The following is a 22,925-nucleotide window of genomic DNA, read 5'->3' as shown; positions in this document are numbered from 1 at the left end:
GCCAGCCGTAGAGCAGGCTGCAACAGTTCCACTGAGTGCTCTGTCCTGAAACTTCTGACTGTTCTGTGAGAGGGTTCAGAATCCACAGGGTGTTTCAGGATGAAGAGTGCTCTATAATTAGAAGTGATGTACTTTATTTTGTAGTAAAGAGAGTAAGCCTATCAAAATAAGGAAGTTCTGAACAAGGAAAGCTTTTTGGATGTGGATACCGTCCCTGGAGGTGTTCAAGGCCAGTCTGGGCAACCTGATGTCGTGGTTTACCTTGTTACCCCTGTGGCTTGGGGGTTGGAACTATGTGGTCTTTAAGGTCCCTTCCAACCTGAACCATTCTGTGATTCCATGATTTGGCAGTCTGGGAAGTCACTCTGCTCTTGCATAACCTGGCATGGGATGGTCATGTGTGTAAATTCATCCATTGCACTGCCATGAGTACAACAAGGATTGCAATGAAGATGACTGAAAGGGGGACCTCATCAATGTGTATAAATACCTAAAGGGAAAGTCCTAAGAGGATGGAACAGGCTCTTCTTGGTGGTGCCAAGCAATAGGACAGGAGGCAGTGGGCAGAAACTGATGCATGGGAAGTTCCACCTGAGCATGAGGAAGACCTTCTTTACTATGTGGTGACTAAGCACTGGAACAGATTGCCCATAGAGGGTGTGGAGTCTCTTTCACTGCAGATGTTCAAGAACCATCCAGACCTAATCCTGTGCAGTGTGCTCTAGGATGGCCCTGCTTGAAAAGGGAGGTTGGAGCAGATGACCCACTGTGGTCCCTTCCAACCCAACCCGTTCTGTGATCTCTTGACAAAGAATGATGGGTTTCCATTTTTTTTTGCTTCTGGGATGAGGTTGACATATTGGTATTTTAACACCTGATTCACCTCCCTGAAGGTAACTCAAGTATAGACCATGATTATTTTGTGCATTACCTTACAGATGAGGAAATGTTAGAAATTTTTAATTGCTGTCCCAGTGTTGGATTTCCAGAGATGTTGAATGCAGGAAGTTACTATTGCAATTGTGTACAGTCAGGTCCTCTAAACACCAGCCTGTAAATGAGTGATGGTGCCTTGCAAAGCATTTTAGTGAGAATTGCTAAAAAGCAAAACCTGATTTCTTAAGCTGTAACAAGGGACTTTTTAAATGAAAGAGGGATCATCTTGTAGTTACAAGGTCTATAAAACTGCAGTAGGGTTAGTCATTAGCATTGTTGCCTCATATTAAAAGAATGTAGCAATGTAAACTCATTAGTTAAACTGAATAGCACACTTTCAAACTACTGTTCACTATTTTAAATGAATAATATCTTCTTCCATCTAGAGAGCTCCTTAGCCTCATATTAGAGATTTCTGTGAATTAAAAAAGAAAAACCTCAGGACTGCTGTTACTGATGACAAAAACCAGACATTTTGTACCATGGTAGGGTACTTTTCTGGGCTGAACTTGACCTACCAGGCTGTGCATCCTCACTGAGCTGTCTGTGTAGTCAGAGCCCGGCTCTGCAGAAGTTGTTCAATAGAGGGAAATGGTCAGACATGTGATAGCAAGGGCTGTTTTCCTGCAGTGCCAAAAGACGTGGGCAAGGACAACTCATTTTGAGATGTCAGTCTGTAAGGTCAGACTGTGGTGAGGGTGCTTCCCCAGCGTATGGGGGCGAGGCTCCTGCAGAGCTGCATTCCTTCTCCAGGCCTCTGGCCAGCATGGGGACCGCTGGAGCTGCCGCCAGCTGGCAGCTGGGCTGCTTTGCAAGGGCTGTTGCTGAGTGTGCTGGTTTTGTTGGATTTTGTCTTTAAACAAATTTGGTACCAGACTCCATAAAAGGCTTTGCCGTTTGCTTGTTTGGGCTTTTTTTTTTTTTTCTGGAAGGAACCTCAGGGACTCTTATGTTCTACATTTTTGGACGTTTTTGGTTTCCAGTACTGATCACAGAGCTTTGGGAAGGAATCTGCTGTTAATTGAAATGGAAAATACAGCAGATGGACTCCTTAAGAGACCGGCCATAAATCATTAACTGTCTGTGTTAATATAAAGCTGGAAAGGTATCTCCTTGTGGATTGCAGTTTAACACCCCTACCTCCAAAAAACAATCACAGAAAGTTCCACCTTAATGTTAGGAAGAGCTTCTTTACTGTAGGAGTGACTGTGCACTGGAACAGGTTTCCTGGTCTGTGTGATGCACTCCTGTGCAGTGGGCTCTGGGATGACCCTGCCTGAGCAGGGATGTTCATCCAGGTAAGCTGCTGCTGTCCCATCAAACCTTACCCAATCTGTGACTCTGTGAAAAGATAAAATCATCTCACTCTCATTTTGAAATTTGATAATTCTGCTTTTAATCCTCAGCTTTTAGAGTGTGCTGTATTCCTGAACATACTCCAGGAGTTGCTTGTCTGGCTTCTCAAGGTCACTGACTTTGGTAATTCACTAGAAAAATTGTACTTATATCCTGGGGTGACTGAGAAAATTTTAGTATTTAATGTATTGGTGAACATGAGGTGGTGAGGCAGTGTGTGTTAGAAATCTGCAGCTATGGGTGTTGAGGGATTTGCTTACATGTGAAAACTTCGGTTGTTCATACTGAGAACCAGTTACAGGTGATGTTGACTACCTTGCAGGTCCATCTGTGGAAGCCAGGAGATCTTGGAAACAAGACAGATAGGTTGTAATTACTGTGTTCCACTCCCCTCTTCTACTGAAGTGGCAAGTATCTTAGGAAATAAAATGGAAAAATAAATAACATCAACATACTATAACTTTGCAAAGCTAAAACATACAGAGGGCTGATAATTCACAAAGCAGAGGTTGGGCTAGGGATAGTAGCTTGGCCACATGGCGTGCATGTAATGTTTTTCATGCAACTTTGTCATTAAATGGGTTGTTATTTTTTTAGTGGACCGTAAAATATTCAGACCATGTCCTGTGGGCAAGTGGTTATTACTGGAATAAATTTGACTCTTGATATCTCAAAGGCCCTTGGAACAGAGGTGCCAAGTCATAGATCGGTTGCTGAGTCTCAGTGTCAGCAGTAAATGCATGTTTGTTCCTAGGAAAGTAAATGCAGACATGAATTCAGAGTAAATGATCCAGATAGAAGATGCTATGCCAATGAACTGAGGCAAACTCCCATTTGCTTTAACAAAGGGTTTATCTGAGTTCCCTGAAGGGATTCCAGATTTGCACCACCACCTACTTGCTTTTCTCCAAACTTACTAGCAGAATAGAAAACCACGCTGTATTTGTGCTTTATTTTACCCATGTTCCTCCATAACTAAAATACTGACACAAGCATTTCAGCTGAAGCCCAGGCAGAAATAATTTAAATCATCAGGAAACAGTCTAAATTCCTGCGTGAGAAACTTGCTTAAAAACTTTGGGTGTTATTTTGTTATTTGTATGTCATTCCCATGAAAAGGCTGCTTTGACGACCAAATTACTGTTTCATGGAAACCTTCTGTCTCAAAGAGCTGTGAGAGCTCTGTGTTTTCCTTTGTGATGTGAAATACCACATGGGAATGAGATCTCATTTGCACTCATGGCTGAGTCTGACCAAGATCCCCTGGGTAATTTTGCTTCTCCTTCCTATTAAAGCTTCAAAAGAGGCTAGAGTTATATTTACATTTGTAAATTGATTTCAGTCTGCATTTTTGTTCATTGTGATCCCACTCTTAGAATCTGAATATACGAGAGTATTTCTCCATTCTAGGTGGAGAGAATTAGAATTCTATATAAGAAGGAATATGTCTAACCTCCGTGGTGTACAAATATTCTTTGTGGTTGTGTTCAGCTCTTGTAGGACTGTCAGGAAGGAGTGACAGTCCTACAAGAGCTTAGGTGATGGCAGTCTGGGAGTTCTTAACCTCCTCCTGTCCACACACCAAGGCCATGACAATGGAGAGAAATAGAATTGGACTTGAGGATCCATTGCTGCTGCCATGCTGGGCCCTGTGCCGTGCTGGCATTGTGCTTTCTTTTGAGCAGGATGCAGTACCTCCACCAGTGGGTGATGCAGAGTGTACCTCCCTCTGCTGGGCTATCTCCTGGTAGAGATTCCCAGGAGGTACTCTGTTCCTTGAACCTCACCCACTTACCCTGTTAGGAAGGCACACTCAGCACATGATGTTGTGTTGAAAGTTCTGCTTTTCACAGTCATGGTGTGATGTTTTTTTCAGAAGCTCAGCAATAGTGGCAGTAGACCAAGTTCCCTGAAGCCCCCTTATGTCTGTGTCCCAGTGTTACTTTCAGGGGACATCTTTAGATGTTAGTCTTTTGGGGCTTTTTGGTGATGTTGATACTTATGTATTGTAGCCTTTGATATTGGGTGCTGCACAATAATACCCAGTAGCAGCTGGATGTCAGTATGAGGAAAAGTTGAAACCTGATCCTCAGGGTTGAGTATTTTAATGCACTCTGTGACTCCCAAAGCCTGCATACTGTGTGTCTTAAGCACACATCTACTGTAGCTGGGCTGTCTTGCTTTTGGTTCTGATCTCACTGTCTTACCTGTGAGACTAAGGCGCTGGCTGCTGAATGGCAGCATAAACTCAGTATCCACAGCCTTGATGGATCCACCACGTATTGGTTGTGTGCAGTAGTCACTCTTTCTCTCCTAAAATAACCTCTCATTCACTTTAAAGCATATGCACTCAGACATATTTTCTCTGCCACTGCTTATTTGAATAGGCAAATAATTTAAACTTTCTTTAAAAAGCATCATTTGCATCCTTTCCTTTCTCAGAATATGATTATGTCTTGAAATGTTTGTACAAAAATATATAGATTGACTTTGTTATTAAGAAAAAGTCTACTTTTGTTTTGGAGCAGTTTGAAAAATTGTTTTATACAATGCTGCATAAAAACCTTTTGACAAGAGTGAGGGCACAGCTGATTTTGCTAGTGTGCAGAGTAAGAAGTATTGCTTCCTTCAGAAACTTCTCTCCTTCTTTGGGAGGCTGAAGACTGATTACATGGAGGATGTGCCAGTTTGAAAATAGTGCTGATTGCACTTGCATGGAAAATGAGTTACTTCAGCTGTTGTTCATTGCAGAAGCTGTGAAATGCTTGATTCTTCTGGTGTGCTTTTCTGACCAGAAAATAACATTGCGGATTTTTTTTTTTCAATTTAGTTAACACTTTTTATCATCAACATTTTAGTTATAAGGTTGTGTTCTCTGTAAATGAATACTCAAATTTACATGGGTCCACCGTGATATTTCTAATAAATCCATGGATGTTAATTTTAATTTCTTGGCAGTTGTGCTCTCTGAGACCCAGTATTTTTGAGTTCCCAAGTCTTGGTAAGGGGAAGCTCTCCTGACAGACTGACCTTGCAAAAGTGGCAAGTAAAACTCACAGTGGACTCCCAAGTGGCAGCAAAATTCATTTCAGAGGGAGGGAGTTTTCACCCTGAGGCATGGAGTGTCCACAGATTGCACAGAATATTTTCCTTAGTCTTTTTAGAATCTAGAGTGTGGCCCCTAGAGTGTACAGAAATGGAGATCCCATAGCTTTTCTGGGCACTGAACGCATCCTGCCTCATCAGGTTAGCAGCAATTGTCTTAACTAGGGCTTTCCAGGTCTGTGGTGTTGCTTGGTTACCATAATTCCCACAAGTCTCAAATAAAGAAAGTAAAGCAAATGTTAGAAAAAAATCCACCTGTTTTCTATTTATGGGCTAGGCTACTGTACAGTTGCAAACAAAACAGAATTATGAATCCTCTAAAGCTTCTGTGATGGTCATTTTTTTTCCTCAAGTATTCTACTTGGCTACTCCCAAAGACTTTCTGTTTGAAATATGTTTTATATTGGACAACTTCTAGGATTCAGCACTAACTCATCATGTTCAGAAGCTGGAATCTTGACAAATTATGGTTTGTGTCATCAGCCAGTCTTGGTAAGTCCAGCTGGGATACCTTTTCAGGTAGCCTTTATGTGCATCCTTAGATCAGGGCAGGGAAGAGCATGCAAATCTTGGCTTGGAATATGTTAGGCAGTATTTCCTTTAGTAATGATGGTAATGAACTATCATAACCATTTGGATAAGGATGTCAGGTCATTTTTTTTATTATTTCCAAATGTAACTTCAGAAGTCCTCACCTGTCCTTAAGGGGAATAATTTTGGTGTGTGGGCTCATGTGTTTCAGGGGAAATTCTCATCTTAGTTTCAGTTAGCTATCTTGACAAAGTACACAGATGCTCTGAGAACTTGATTATGTATGTCTAAGTAGCTATTCTGTTGCTATCGCTGCTTCACCAAAGATTTCTGCAAAATTGAAAGGTTTGGTTTTTTTTTTATGACTTCCAGGTTGAGATGGATAACAACTCTCAAGACAGTCATTCTATTGCTGTGTAACAAATGAGTTTAAGTTGCTTTTCATGAAGTTAACTCCCAAAATAAGGCATTTTTAGGAAATTGTGGATGAGTTTCTTTGTGAAGAGAGCTTTCCATAAATCTGTTAGGGTCAAAGACAGTGTACCTGGTTATGGTACAGTTGGTTACAGAAGCTCTTCTATTTTCTGAGAGTGGAGAAAGCTAAAATAAATTGAGGTATCTGTGAGTCAGACAGAGATTGAAGAAAGATAAACACATCCAAGTAAAGCATTCCCAGCTGTGGAAAAAACCTCTCCCCATCTGTCAGAAATATGGTATATATTTGAAGCAGTTCTTGTAGGAAGTAGAACTTTTAAGGATTGCTCTATGTTCATTGTCTGAGAATTTGCACTTCACTGGGGCCCAGAACTCAGTCCTTTAACCATTTTGGGCTTCCAGTGGGTCCAGTTCTTCTTACAGTGGAGAGATTTCTCATCTGGTGAGATGTTGAATTTCTAGTGTCATCTGGCTCATCTGTGTGTGTGTTATGGATCTATTCCGGCTCCAGTACTGTCAGGAGGAATTGGATTAGGCCTGTAATGCTTTGGGAGTAAATTGTTGACTGATGTAACATTAGGAGGAGTAAAAGACTGAAATAATGAGAGATCACTGGTAGGAGAATAAAGGTGCTTGCAGATATGCTATCATTTGCCCAACTGTGATATCATTGTCTGACTTGTGTCACTGAACAGAAATCTGGTGTAGGATGAGAGGTGGTCCAGTCCTGAAGTTTTAATTGGTTGTTTCCCAATCCTAATGTCAACAGATTTTTTTACTATACATCTCTGGCAAATAACAGATGAGGATGGTTTTAGACAGAAAGCTTTATGCTGCTTTACAGTTTTATACAGTGTTATACTTTTGTTACAGTAAGAAATGCACGTTGTAAATTTTGATATGAATTGTCCTCTGAAGGCTGGATCCTGCTGAATGTACTTTGCACTGCATGCCCTGGCCAGGGTTAGAAATTGCAGTGCACAAAATGGAGCGTCTTGGGTTAAAGGCAGGCAGAGTTCAGCTTTGGAAGTTGTTGTTACTGACTGATACTGACAGGATCGTAGCACTGTGTTCAAGTGTAGCAGTGGCAGACAAGGAGAAACCCTGATTGGTTACATCAGAACTTGCAAGGGTTTAGAGTAGATGTCTTAAGATCTGACTGTCAAAGAAAGTGAGGTTTGCTTTCCATGTGTTAAACAGCTACACATTGGCAGTTAGGTAAATGTGACTCACTAGCTAGGCCAAAAGCAAAACCCAGAAAAGGGCCAAAAAACCCCAAGTGCCATAATCATCAACAAAATCTCACTTTTTTGTGTGTGGACCAGCAGACTGTAGATAGCCTTTACAGACATTCATATCAACATTCAGAAGATCCCCTGCCTTGTGCTGATTTTCTTCTCACCTAAATGTTCCATCAGTGGCCTCAGAGAAAGAAATACCCCAAAGTAAAAGCTAGCTGTCTATAGTCCAATGTTTCCTTGTGTTATCATCATTCATCCCAGCTCAGTGTGCCTCTGATTCCACTATAAACTTAGCTTTTAATACTTTTTAAAAATAAGCAAAAAATCAACTCAAAACAGAAGTCTTAACAGACTATTCTTAACAGACTCTGGCAACTTTCAGTTAATTGCAGTGCTGCTATAGTCACTATATACAAAATATTTAGTATTTTGCCCAGGTGTGCCAATCCTGTTTGTGTAGGATATTTACTTGGGGATGGAGGGATTGCAGGTTAAGTTTGCTGTTAGGGTCTAGAAGGGTCATGTATCTACAGTGGAATTAGGGGAGTGCAGGGTTAAGAGTTTTTGAGCTCTTCTGTGTGGAGTGTTGTGAAATCATAGGTTAAGGCTGAAGTCAGGGTTAGGCACCAGAAGAAAAGGAGTCAAAGGCCTTGTTTTACTATTCTGAAGAGTAGAGATTCCTGTAGGATGAGGACTCCAATCTAGAGTGTTATATAGCTCATGTTATGCTTTGATTCTGCTGTTTAGGTTCATTAAAGGCCGTGTCACAATGAATAGCTGTTCTGATCTAGATTTAAACTTTGTGTCTGGTTCTTCTATTGTCACATATCACATTAATACGAGGATTAGGGAACTGTTGGAAGAGTCACAGCTCAAGATGGGGAGGTATTAAAAGGCTTGGGTTATTTGTATGTCCTGCAGGGCTGCAGCACTGTGCTGAGCACTGATTCCTGGCACGTGTTTGGGCTTCTGTTGGTTTTGGTGCAGTTGTTTGTCACCGAGCTCTGATGGATGTACCGTTTGGTGATGTGATATCTGAAGCTCTGCTTTTCCCCTCTTCATACTCTGCAGTGGAGGACAATGTGTTGAAGGTTCTGTGAGGGGGTATCATGTCATCTCCATGCACATGGCCTTTATCAGCCATGGGTCTGCCACAGAGGAATATGTGCCAGTGTTTTCAGCCTGCAGAGTGACAGTATGCCTTCCTATTCCAACATCTTTTCGTTGTTTGAGAATAAAAGTCACTTCAAGTATTGACCTTTCTTTATAATGGAAAATTACTTGAACATTTGCATGTTAAGCAGCAGTATTATCTGTGATGATACATAAGTTGAATAACTTCCTTTTAACTGTTGTACCTTCACTCACAATTTCCTTTCTCCGCCCTTGAGTCATTTTTTCCTGGGTACTATTTGATAACATGTCATGGACCATTGGGTCAAGACAAACTGGTGATTTAGGGGCGGTGATCAAACTGTGGAAAGATGTCCTATAGAATTAATTTTTTCAAGGTAATATATCTCATTTGGTCAAAATTGGTAGATGTGGTGTTGCTTGGAAAGAGCAAATCTTTACTGCACACAGTAAAATGGGGAGGGTTTAGAATTGTGCATATAGTGTGCTGTTAGCAATCTGCTTTGTTACTATATGGTGATGCAAAAGAAGAACTTTGGACTTCAATTTTTTGCTTACATTCCTTTGTGTTTTAAAATAATTTTTATTAATAGCTCTCAAGGAGCAATAATTATAATTCTAGCTTGAATAATTTCATACCAGTGACCATATTTCTTGACCACATCAATAAATGGGATTTTGACATTATCTGTTGCTTTCTTCTTCAAATCTTGTCAAATTCCAAAGGACAAAAATTGTCAAAAGAACCCATTGGAGGAAAAAACCACTTTTTTTTAACTTATAAAGCTCTTCCCATTTGACTTTTTCAGGTTTTAGTTTTCCAGTGAAGTGGGAGAGGATTCTCCTATGTAGCCTGGGTTGAAAATGATCAAAACTGGGGTTTAGCAGGTGGTGTGATGCAGGGAAAAAGATCAATCACTAGGATGCCTCAGTGCAATAATGTCTATGATCTGATTTGCTGGGTTTAAATCCTAAAGATACTTCCTGCAAACTACAGGCTGTACTGGAAGAAGTTCAATGTCTGGATGTTGGCATAAGAAGTGCAGTAGCTATTAGGAATGCTTCTGTCTTCTCTGCTTTGATTCAGGTGCTCTCTGGACAAAAGGGATGAATTCTCAGTCCTTCCTTGTGTCCCTTTGAGGGAAGCAGCCAAATCTTGCCCTTGCCTGCCCTAAAGAAAAAACTCCTGGTAGGGCCATTACATGGGCCTCTTCCCCAGTGCTTGGTTGGGGTGTTCTGCCCAAAGGCAGAATTGGGTATGCCTCCCTCACCAGATTTCCAACCCCTCTATTCATCTCATGGATCTGTGCCTGTTGTGTAGATTCCAACACCCAGAAATGCTCTTTTACACTGACATGTGTGAGTACTTGTATTTCTTCATTGAAGCATCACATTTTAAATTGCTCTATTCATTCCTTTGATTTTGAACATAACTGTGACTCAGCAAGCCATGCAGAAATGTGTGCTTAGATTGTAATGGACTTTGGGACATAAGCTGTGGGAGTCTTTGTTGTGGGAGCCTTTGCCAGGTGAAGTGCTTCAGGGAACATCTGGCTGTTTGGATGCAGAAGCAATTAAGAGCTTTCTCCTTGCTTTAAACTAAAACCTATGATGCTTTCAAGACTTTTGCAGTCTAAAATTTGCTTTGGCCTTGGCAAAATATGTAGTTTCAATAAGGATAAAAGGAATTAAATATGACAGCAGTCACACATTTCTAGTCTGTACATAGAGGTAGTATTTTGTAGCACAGAAGGAAATTTTTTCTGTAAAGACAGTGCAGTCATAGTGGCTTAGTAGAGGCTGATTACAGCAATCAGGATGTTCAGAAACATTGTAATATTCTTTTAGGATTAGCTGAGGGGCTGCTAAACAGATCTTATTCCAAAGCAAACAAGGACCAGTGTGCGACTCACTTACTAGCTGCCAAAGAGGAATAATTTCTATCTGGCATGCTTGGTAAGCCATAGACCATGACTGCCTTGTCCTCACAACTGCACAAGAGAATACAAAACTTAACTACTTCCCTGCACTGATGAAATTGGGAGATCAGCTTCCATTCATCCGTGTATGGATGTAAATAGGCACTCAGTTTTCCATGTGGTTGTGTCTTTAACTTTGGGGACAATTCTTCTGAAATTTATATGTAAATCAGCAAAGACCTTGTATTGTGAACAAAGTGCTGGTGTCACCCTTTAGGTTTGCCTTTGTTTCATCTGAGTTAGTATTCTTGAGATGGTAATGTTCTTTCTGGAGAACAACCACCGTGAAACTGCACTAGTGCTGTCAGAGGGGTTGGGTTAGTAGCTGCTATGTTACTGTAACTTGCACCTGCAGCTCTCTTGCATTAATGATAAAATAGTTTTCATTGCTTAAGTTTATCTTTCTGTACATCCCATGTGCTGGCTACTTTGAGCTTAAAACATGTGCTTTAAAAATGGGTTTGTTTCAGGGGAGAATTGTATGTGTGGTCAGGAATGGGACTAACAACAAAGCTCAGGTGATTGCCTAAGCTTTCATGGCAGTGAAGATAGGCCCTTAGAAAAGAAAAGCCCTGTAAAACAGGTAAGGGCACCCCCACATGTTGACCACAGCAGTAAAGGAATGAGGGATGTTTTTTTCACAAAAGTCTTCTGTAAGAAGACAGTAATGCAAATTAAAAAAAAAAATAATTACTTGTTTGGGTTTTTTTTTAACTTCCAGCTATTTTTGCAGGAGATACAGTCTTTGGGAGAAGACAGAAAAATAGGAACAGAAACTGGAGTAATTTGCAGTGGTAAGATACTTTTTATTTCTCTTTGCTGATCATTCAGATAGTAAGGTTCTTTACTTACATGTCTGTCAGTGCAAGAGCAAGAAGCCAAAAACTTTGAGGGCTGCTTTCACCAGAGCAGTGCAGTCTATTTGAACATCTTGGAACTTGAATCATATGGAAATCATTGAGTGGCTTGGGTTGGGAGGGACCTTAAATATGTTCTTGTTCCAAGCCTCCTGCTGTGGCCCGGGCCAGCCTACACTAGACCAGGTTGCTGAGAGCCCCTTCCAGCCTGGCTGTGGGCACTCTCAGGGTTGGGGCAGTTTTTTCTCCAGAGTCTGTCATTCACCATTCTGTACAAATTTCTCTCCTTCTTTCTCTCTGTCAGTAAGCTGACCAGCTTATGCTATATGGTCCTACTGCTTCTCCTCACCATCTCCTCATTTTTTGTAACTGTTTGAATGACTGTGAACATGTAGCATGATTTGCAACTGAAAGTTCTGCTGAACTGGCATTCTGAAGTCATATCATACTAAGTATAGCCCAAAGTGACATTCAGAGGGTAGTGGGAAATGGTAGCATTGTAGTAATTTTTAAAAAATTGTATACACATGTAGACTACAAAACTGAGAAATGGAGGCTCTGCAATTGCTGAATTTTAGAGATCCAAATTCCCTGGTTTTTGTCACTTGTTTTGGAGAAAATTTTTGTTTGAACATATCAAGTAATTCCTTTTGCCTATTTCTCCAAAGGAGGCAGTTTCTCTGTGTCCAGCATGTTAAAAATCATTAGCTAAGTCTGTTCCAAGCCTGAATTGAAGAAGTTTAAAGTTTTAAGGACCTCAAACTTCTGTGTAATTCTAATAGAGATGACTATTTTTTTCAAATGTCTGTAAGGTTCTCCAGTTTCCTTGCAGCTTAGGACACCTGGATTGTGTCCCTTATGAATGGCTTCCTGAGAAATCATCGGTGAATCACTTAATTCCTCAATCTTAAATCTGTAAGATGGGATATTTGTCAGAATGACAAATATGATATGTATTGAAGTTTCTGAAATGCTCAGGCATTATAATAAATAGATGGAAGGAGAAGTCATTTCGTTTGCACATTATTCACTTCGTGCCTCCTGTTTCTTTGGTGGAGGTAGTTATGCTGTTTCTTCAGGATTTCCTTTTTGTTTCAGACTTTTTACACAGGATTGCCACATGGCAAACTTTCAAAGCTTTTGGTAGTGGAAAGGTCACAGGGAGTGGCTGAATAGAGTCAATCTGGTAGCTGATAATTCAGCATACTGAACTCAGTAGTGGTGAGCTGTGTGACTTCCTCAAAGGAATGAAGAAAGATACGTGCCCAAAGTAATTCTTAGGCATCTGCTGATCACAAGTGTGGCCAAGTGCATGATGAAATATTGCTTGTCTGGCTCTGAGCTCTGTATAGTACAAGCAGAGTGACTCATTGGGTCAGATGCTGACCAGAAGTTGAGCTGTCAGAAGCAGATGGGCTGCCTAGAGAACGAGATATCTTGGAAGCATCTCCACCCTGGTCAGCAGTGTTACACAGCACAGGGATTTCTCAGAAGCAGTGATTTCTGGGAAGGATGCTGGTTTTTCAGCTGCTCTTGGTCTTCTACACCAGAATGATGCCTTGTGGCCCTGAGAATAAGGAAACTTGCTGGCTTGTTACTGAAGATCCATATTTGTGAATCCTTGTACTTGGAGGGGTAGTAATAGGGAGGTCAGTAACAATCTTAAACTTGCAAAGGGATTGTTTTTCAGCTCTGAGAGGCCTTTAGGTCACTACTAAAAGATGGCTGTGTGTAAATGTTCTTTCTGCAAATGAGGCCAAAATTTTTAATGAACTCTGAAAATCTTTTCCTGTAGTCCCCTCCACTTCTTTACCTCTCAGCAGAATAAGAATAACAAATGCTTGCTCAGACTGTAGAGGTGGGATGAGGATTATACTCAGCTCAGATATATGGAGTTAAAGTGCCCTACAAGTATCTAGAGAAATAGAGTTTTTGTAGACACTGAATACTGGGGCAAGTTCTAGATCAGAATCTGAGGAGAGAGTACACCAGTCTGGGATGGGTTTTCAATTTGACTTGCTATGCTTGGTTCACCCTGGCCAGCAGCCAAGCACCCACACAGCCCCTAACTCACTCCCTGCAGCAGCTCTCCACAGGGGGATAGAGGAGAAAATAGGGAGAACAAAAGACAACTCCTAAGCTGAGTTTAAAAAAGCATTTAATAGGTGAAGAAAAGCTCAGGGGCTCAGGGAGTGAAAAACAAGCAGAGCAAGGGAAATGGCACACCAGGTGAAGGCGGACTGATACCCAGCCAGTCTCCAAACAACAGCCAAAAAACTTGCTTGAAAACTAAAATATCCTTTTCTTCCTTTATCCCAATTTTTATTTATGAACGTGAGGATACATCACATGAAATATCTCTCTGGTCACTCTGAGTCAGCTGCCCCAGCTGTGTCCTGTCCCAGCCTCTTGCCCACCCTCAGCCTGGCTGTGGGGGTGTAGTGGGAAGCAGAGGTGTCCTTGACACTGTGCAAGCACAGCCCAGCAATAGCCAAAACACTGATGTGTTGTCAGCAGTGCTGTAGCCACAGAGCCAGAACAGGCCATCATATGGGCTGCTGTGAAGAAACTCAACTCCATCCCAGTCAGACCCACCACAACCCCAAATCAAACTACTTTTTTTACTTACTTTTTAATGTAGTATTGAAAAAGGAATTACCAGAATAACAAAACCCTATTGTAAGATCTTAAGAACAGAGTATTCTTCATTAAAAATGTTTTTTGTATACATGCAGGTGTGAAATTTTCATTAGAATCATGCACACTTCTGAAACTTCAAAAAGACTCTTAAGAATTTGCTGAATTTCATTTTTCACTGAAAACTGTGTCAAAAAATTTGTTTCAGGAAATTCAGTAGCACTTAGTGCTTTTCTGAATAGTGTTTGCAAATTCAAGCTGACTCTGTCCTGCAAGAACAATTCTGGAGAAATTTTACCTAGTGTGAACATCAGACCTGTGTCAGAAATGGGTAATTCCCTAATTGCCTATAGGTGCATTTTGTTACTGTCTGTATAAGTATGTAATTCTGTGCCTTAAAATAATCAACTCTGTGAGTCTTATTTATCATGAGACTGGACCAATAAAATGCTTTCAAAAATTGAAGCATTAGGAATGACATTTATGGGGTTATCCTACGAAATGGAAAAACTAAAAATTAAAAGATTTGAAGTAGGAATGAAATCTTAGTTCACTTCTGAAAAAAAAAAACAGTGAATGGCCCTGTTCTCTGCAACACCTTTTGGTTATGTGTGCTGCTGTCAGTGAAAATTACTTGGCAGCTATGGGATGCAAAGAGTTCAGGTAATTGAGATTAGAGCTCACTGATTACTTTGATCAATATCAAAGTCTGAAACTGAAAGCAAGTTGAGCTTTCACTGATCTTTTAGAGGAAATAATTGAGATTAAAGGAGACTCTTAAATTCTTGAATTGATTCTTTATTTTTAGGGTATTTGGCCTGCTTTGTTATTGGTGGCGCTTCTTTATTCCACTTTTTAATGTCAAAAGAGATAAGTATTTGTTCCTGGTAGTGAAAAGCATCACAAAGCATACACAAATGAGTAGCAGTGTGACTGGTCTAAATGTCAGTGTTCAAGGCAACCACCTCCAAACCTCTTGCTAGGTTTGTCAGTCAATGCTGCAATTCCAGGAGAGAGATGACATGGGATTTGGTTGATCATGCAGTAAGCACAGTGAAACTGAGATTCCAGTGCCTTCATAGAAAGTTCTCTGCAATTTCTCATGCTTTTTTAACATTGAAGCACTGACTTCAATGAAACTTTCCTTGTATGATGGAGAAGAGTGAGCATATTCATAAAGGGCAGCCCACAGTGAAGGCAAAATAGAATTGCCCCCCTCCAGTATGTTTTGAAATAGTTCAGCTGTAAAGGTTGATGATTAGAGCAGGTAGTTTTTCTTTGCCAGTGATAACTTCCATTTTTTGTTCCCTCTATGGAGCAGGCAGTTGGAACAGGTTGGAAGAATTATGGAAATCTTTCTTCTTGACAGCAAAGGAAGAAATGTTCTCTGAGGCTGCAAGGATGGAGTGTGTATTCTGCTAGAACAGAGGGTCAAGGCAGTAATTTGTGCTCTGTCCAAAAACAAGGTGTATGTGGGGATAAAGTGGTGAAAGAGTTCTTGTGTTTTTCTCCAGCTGCACAGTTCAGGCCGTGTAGAAAGAGCCAAAGCATTCCCTGCTGCTGTGCTCTGATTGTGAGCAAGGTGGTTAGACTGTCTGATCTCAGTTAATGAGCAGAAACCCTGGAAATATAGTGAGACAGAAAGTTCAGGTCTTGGTGAGTATGTCAGTATTACTGAGCAGTAAATTTCATGTTTAAGGAAGACAGCCAATGGAGCTGAATCTCATCCGGTGTAAATTGTGTCTCATACACGGGTCTTTTCTTTTTTTCCTCCATTATTGGAGAGTCCAAATATTGAGCAACTATAAATCTATCTCTCTTCAGCCAAAGTCCTTGATTCTGTGGCTGCCAGTGACAGAGCTCTGTTAACCACAGGATCCAGCCACAGCTCATGTCTGCTGCCTGCAGAGCCAGCCCTGCTTGTTTTGGTGTGTGGCTAAATTGGAGATGTGAGTTTGTGGCAGCTCTGACTGTGCTTTTGTCTACAATAAGAAATCTGCATGATGACTGCCAGAACTGCTCATTATGAATGAAGATGATAACTTTGTGAATGGCTTCATGAAAATACAGTCAGACAATTTGTAAAGGACTAGCTGTTCAGGAGTCATCTATGCCTTTACTTGGTGAGGCTGTAGAATAACGAAGGAAGGGTGTGACTGATACAGTGCTTTACTTGATAATAAATGCTGTGATCAGCTCTTCTGTGTCTGTACAAGCCACAGTAACTTCCTGATTTGTTAAGCTGAACTTTGTTTATTCCAGGTTTTGCTGTGATTTGGGCTTTTTGGGAAAGGATAGCTGACTAAAAGGGATTTCAGTTAGCTGTTGGGGAACCCTTGCTTAGCTGGTGTTGGAGAAATGTTTTGGCTATGCTGAAGTAGCTTCACCTAACCCCAACAAAACCCATTTGATTGGGAAATTCCTAGCTAGCTCAGTTTGTCTGGCAGTTCTTACTGCTGACAGGATGGTTAGAGCAAGTTGAGATACTGGGTGTTTGACATGCTGAGACTTTGCCTTGCTCGGTGTGGTAACTCTGTTAACCTGCACTGGGTTTTTGATAGCGCCTACATGCAATAAATAAGGGCTTAGTCAGTGCTGTTGTAATGTTGCTAATTAACAGCAGTGAGAAGAGAGACTTAGCAGTTAAAGCAATTTTGAGGTTCCCATACAAAACATGTTTTTTTGTGTGCTTGTGGTGGATTGACCCTGGCTGGATACCAGGTGGCCACCAAAGCCTCTCTGTCCCTCTTCTCTTCAGCTGAGTAGGAGAGAGCAAATAACAAAAGACTTGTGGGTCAAGAGGACAGGGACAGATCACTCAGCCATTACCATTGCAGGCAAAACAGACTAGACTTGGAGAAATTAGCTTAATTTGTTACAGGTCAATAAAAGTAAAATAAAAGAAAAAAACCCCTAAATTTTAAAACACCTTCCCCCCAGCCCTCCCTTCTCCTCGGGCTTAACTTTACTCTCAAGTTCTCTAACTCCTCTCCAGAGCAGCACTGATGGGTGGGCAATGTGGGTCATGGTCAGTTCATTAAACATTGCATCTGCTGATCCTTCCACAGGATTCCCCACACTCTTCCCTTGCTCTAGTGTGGGGTCCCTGCCATGGAACACAGCCCTATGTGAAGTTGTCCAGCATGGGGGCTTCTCACAAGCTGCAGTTCTTTACAAACAGCACCAGTGTGGATTCCTGTACTGCACCAGCAAGGGTCCCCTCCCATGGGGTGCAGTCCTTCAGGCACAGCCTGCTCCAGCCTGAGCCTCCTGTGCCATCACAAGTCCTCCCAGCAAACTTGCTCTGGCATGGGCTTCACTTTCCAAGGATCCATAGGTCACTGCCAGGAGCTTGTTCCAGTGAGGGCATCCCACAGGGATACAGCCTCCTTTAGGCATCCACTTGCTCCAGTGTGGTGGGTGTCCTTCAGTCTGCAGGTGGATCTTTGCATTCCTGTGGACCCCCATGGGCTACAGGGGCACCACTGCCTCACCATGGGCTGCACCACGGGCTGCAGGGGAATTGTCACCAACATGTTCTATGAAAAATCCTTTGCTTAGGATTTTTCCCTCCTGAGAAGCTGAGAGGCCTCAAGAACAAAATGCAAACAATTCTTATCTGCTGCTATGGAATGCAACAGGTGGATCTGTGATTGGTCTCATTTGGTTGTTTTTAATTAATAGCCAATCACAGTCCCGCTGTCCAGACTGTATCAGTCAGAGACAAGCCTTTGGTTTTTTTTCTTTTTCTATTCTTAGCTAAGTCTTCTGATGAAATCCTTTCTTCAATTCTTCTAGTATAGTTTTAACATAATATATATCATAAAATAATAAACCAATCCTTCTGAACATGGAGTAAACTTTCTCATCTCTTCCCTCATCCTAAGACCCCTGCAAACAATGCATCAGGGAATCTTGGCTCTGGTGCCTGCAGAACCTCCTGCCCCTTCTTCTCTACTGATCTTGGTGTCTGCATAGCTGTTCCTTTGCATGTTCTTTCTTAGTCCTCCCTCCACCTGCAATTGCTGCTGCACAGCTTTTTTCACCCCGCCCTTCTTAACTGTTATTCCAGAAGCACTGCCATGGTTGCTGGTGGGATTGACCTTGGCCAGCAGCAGGTGTGTCTTCAAGCTGACTGGCATTGACTCTATCAGACATGAGGGAAACTTCTGGCAGTTTCTCACAGAAGCCTGTAACGTCTCCACTATCAGAACATTGTCACACAGACCCAATTTGGTATCTGAAACCTGCTGCTATCCATGTTTGTCCAAGTAAAGTGGGTTTGGCATCCTTTAGCACACTGAGTTTCAGCTGGTAGGGCTGGCAGTGGTAACTAGTGACCCAGGTAACTACAAGTTAGAGCTTTACTCTTGAACACTGAATTCTGTGCAGCAAGTAGTATTTTATCTTATTCTCCAAAGCTGTGTTAAAGGTTCATCTTCAGAAATTCTGGACAGATGCAAAGTAAAGGTTTGTCCACAGATTTTATAATTTGATGGATTCTGGCATGCCAAAGGTAGATCACTTACAGTGAATAGGCACAAACAAATGAGCTGAAAGATGCTCTAGAATGTGTATCTGTGCCATACAGTGTAAGTGAGCTTACCTGTCTTTGAGAAAAGTACCTTACAATAAGACATACTTTCATTTTCTTGAAAATGTTCCTCAATTTTATTCTGTTGATAAAATTACTCCATTTGCTGTCCATATGTTGAAGCTAGTCAGACAGCTTTATCTTTGGGTTGTCCTTTCCAAGTTAAGAAACCTTTAATTTAAAAAAAAAAATCCAAAACCCTAATATACCTGTCTAAACAGGGACCTCAGTTCATGCATGTCAGCAACACTTCATATGCTATTGACCTTCAGAAACAGAAAAGTTTTTTGAGGTTGTCCCCTGACTCTTGGGGAGGGTATAGAAGGGGGGACTGGTGAAGGCACTTTTGCATATTTTTGGCAGTATACAGTCTGCATTGATTGACTGTACTTTTGCAAGTTGTTGTTGCTAGGTAGTGTGGGTTTCAGTTGAAAAAAATGATGAGTTTCTTTTGGGTTTTACCTCTAAAAAGTGCAGTTCAAAGCCCAGTGAATGCTCTAATAGCCGCTTATTCATGTGTAATAGCAATTAGGTTGAAGGACTCTATGAAACAATAAGCAATTATGGATTAACTTATTTATGTGCTTTTGTTGTTTTTTCCAGGAATACTTTTTGTTAACATTAGAAAATCAGTGTTTTCCTCAGCAGTAGGAAGGTGGGGGAGGAGAGAGGAAGACTGGTATTTGTTGTAAATCTGAGAATATCAAAATGTCAGTGGTGGAGACAGTGTGGTGTCTTGACTCTACAGGTACAGTTAATATGGGAATACTGCTGGGGCTGTGTCTGTTCATTGTGGATGTACATCAGGTGATTTTACTAGTGAAACTCGTAAACATTTGTTGGAGCTTTTATGTACATATATTTTGTGTGTGTACATATGTATATAATATATAATAATTTAAATACTGTTCAAGGAAAAATTTACATCCTCTTCAAAGGAGCTATATGAGGTGACTTGGTTATAGAAAATGAAAGACTGCATTTAATTTCAGTGTTTGGTTTTGGAAGGTTCAGACTGCTTTGCCACATTTAAATCAGGTGTTTACCTTCATGCATATACATAACCTCACTGACTCATAAAGTATGCTTACCTATACTTTGAATATATGTTACTTACCTGAGGTCTCCCCATACTAAGGTTTCTTCAGGTCTGTCATGCCTCCAGTAGAGCACCTGGCCTTATCAGTTCTCTTAAGAAGCCCTTTATTCTGGGAGTGCTTTCAGAGCTCTGGTAAAATGCTTCCTTTCCCCAGACTCACTGTAAACTTGCCAGTTCATTGTGGCTGTGGTGCTTTCTTGTGTGCTTGGTCAGGGCAGCTCTAATGACTTCTTCTCTGTGTGCAGCTGGGGGAGCTCCTGTGGGACCAGCGAGATGCTGGTTCAAGGATTATATTTGCTGAGAGTCAGCCTTGCACATCTAACAGCAGTAAATTGCTTCTTCAAGGATTTCTGAGCAAGAAAGAAAGGTGATGTGGACTTTGATACTTAATAGAAAGAAGGCTGAAATCAGAATAGCTCCAGAAATCAGACTATCTTTGAACTTGAACATTGAAAATTTACTATACTCTGCCAGTCTGCTGGTAGAAGTTTGATTCCTTGTGATAATTTATGATGTCCAAAACAAGTGTGAATTTGAGCACTTCCTGACATTCATTTTTTTACTTCTGCTCTTACTGTTTAGAGAAAACACTGTGATTGAGGCAAGCAGTGCTCCCACTTTCCATCCTTCCCTGTTAGCATTCCCATGCTGTGCTCTTGTAGCAGTCCACATTTGGGCAACCACAAAAGCAAATGAGCCAATGCTGTCTCTTGGCACCCCGTTCTGAGCTGAAATAGGAGCCAGCATAAATGGCTTAATAGCTCAAGTCCCTGGCAAGAACAGCTTGGAAGATAATACCTCATTTGTAAAAACTGAAAGTTAATCTCTTTTGTTATTTTGCAGGAGGGTCATGCAGCTGAAGAATTGGAATGGATTGTTTTTTGCTATTTCACTACTCTTTATCTATATGTTTAGGAAGATATTTTGAGGCACTTGAGGAAGAGCAAGAGGCTAATGTTTATTTTGGCAAGTCTTACTGTGGAAAGTGACTTTTCTCAGTCCAATTTTTTTTTTCCTAGAACCCCCATCCCTCCCTCCTGCCTGTCAGAGAAAACCATTTTACTGACCATGTATCTGAATTCATCTCTTGTCAGTTGGGCTTAGCTCTCCTGGTATGATAGACATAGTAAAACTGGGAATTCAGATTCTGCTGAATCACAGTGATGCTCTGCAGATGTTCCTTTAGGATGCCAGCCAGCAGAACACAGGCTATAGGCTTCCTGCAACATTCTCCTGCAGAGTGGGGAGGGTATGGAGCCCCTGTGTGCAGTCCCTGAAGTGATGAGCATCAGAAGCCAGCAAGTGGATATTTTATCCTGAGCAGGCACTGAGTAGTTGTGGTAGTTATGCAGTGGTGCTGGGTTTCCTGCCTTTGGAGCTCTGGAGTGGGGATATGCCTTTGCTGCCTCTTACCTGGTTCTAGGAGGCTCATAGATGTGTTTGAGGGAAATAAGAAAACTCTTTAGAGAAAATCCTTTTCTTTTAAGAATGGCCTAGGGGTTAAAGTACTCTTCTAGTGCAGCAGCAGGCAGGTTTGGACCAGGCTCTAGATCTTCAGTGGGCTGGAGACTTTCTCTTGTCACTGGGCTGCTGAGATGAGATTTTTCTGTCTCTTCTATTTGAGCTGTTTCATGTTCTTTATATAAACATTTCCAGAACAGGACTCCTCATTTTTTCCAAAATTCCAACGATTTTAATGAGTTGATAATTTCCTGCCATGAAATGAAAAATTGTTAGGAGAATTTCTGCCTTATACTATTTCAGCCTTCTGGTATTTGTGTAGTTCACTAGAGCTTCTTAATGTGGAGTACAGTCGGTGTTGCTGAGCGTTCTGTTCTCTGGTAAATGGGTGGTAGAAATTGGATGGGTCAAGAAGAAGAGCAGTAGGAAGTGCTGTCACCTCAGTTTAGAATTGCATGTGCTTTTGACCACTCAGACTTTTAGCAGTATATCTGATAGTTGTTCAGGTGACAAAACCAGCTGGATGGGTAGTTCAGACACATTATATGTACACCAGTTTAGGTGGGGAAATGTCTTTAGATTGTCTTTAGATTACTAACTATGTTAGTAGTCTAGTTAGTAATTACTAATGTTGTCTTTAGATTACTAACTCTGCTTCACATGGCAAGTTGTGCAATTTTAAAAAGGATCTGGCTTGAAAATAACTGTTTGGCTCCTAATCAGTGTGGAAGGAGGATGGGAGGAATTTTCAGAGGTTGTGCCTAAGTCCCTCGAATGTTCATTAAGAAATAGCTCTTCTATCCTGTAAAATATCCTTTCATGGAAAAGCCTACTGCTGTGCAACAAGACTCCCTTCCAAAAATTTGATATTTTTTTGAATTTGAATTCCTAGGTTTTGTTTAAGTGGTGTACTGCCACATAAGCATTTTATGCATTCTTTGTATGTCTGTGTGCCTACCTCTATATGTACAGACACACACACACACACACACACACACACACACGTGTGTGTGTGTGTGTGTGTGTGTATATATATATAAAAGTGTGTGTATGTCAGTAGTTACAGAGTATTTACTTTGTACTGGTACCTGTCTGTTGAAACATGGAAACATAGCTCTACACAGGATTTGCATGTGTCCCCTCCTGCAGCTCTGTTCTTTATTCCAGTAAGTTGCTGTAAATAATGCACAGCTGACCTTTCTTTATGTGCTTTTTAAATTGATCTCCATTGCTCAGATGCAGGATGGCATTAATGACCTTAGTAAAAGCTAAGGTTTGAATCCTTCTCAGCCCAAACTATATCCTACAGAGGTAGCAGGTTGTTACACCTCCAGGTCTCTGAGGTGCAACTGGTGGTCACTGTTTGAGGGTGTCAGTCACCTGTCATGAGAGAACACCAGTCTCTGGGGAAGCCACACTGGAACCTGTGTAAAAGAAGAGCTTCACTTTGATAGGACTGACCCAGCATTCCAAGGCTGTACAGGAAGAGGGTTTGCTGGCAGCCTGGCTTGTAACCAAGGGTGACCAGTGATTGAAAATACAGCCAGAATCTTTTGTGAT

General features: G+C 41.2%; 1 protein-coding gene across 3 annotated transcripts in view; it reads left to right on the top strand.

Moving 5' to 3' along the window:
• Nucleotides 1-22,925, top strand: part of SPATS2L (spermatogenesis associated serine rich 2 like) — a 78,388-nt gene that overhangs the window by 6,421 nt on the left and 49,042 nt on the right. The window contains exon 2 of one of the 3 annotated variants that reach the window (XM_030241721.2): nucleotides 11,451-11,511. The exons of 1 other annotated variant lie outside the window; for it this stretch is intronic. The gene's annotated coding sequence lies outside the window, so the exon portion shown is untranslated. Of the gene's footprint in view, nucleotides 1-11,438; nucleotides 11,512-22,925 lie in introns of all 3 variants that reach the window. One more of the 3 variants, XM_030241722.2, reaches the window with a different exon arrangement.

Source organism: Serinus canaria, chromosome 7, assembly GCF_022539315.1.
Source record: "Serinus canaria isolate serCan28SL12 chromosome 7, serCan2020, whole genome shotgun sequence".
NCBI classification, from domain to species: Eukaryota; Metazoa; Chordata; class Aves; order Passeriformes; family Fringillidae; genus Serinus; species Serinus canaria.
This window is presented reverse-complemented; position numbering and strand designations above follow the sequence as displayed.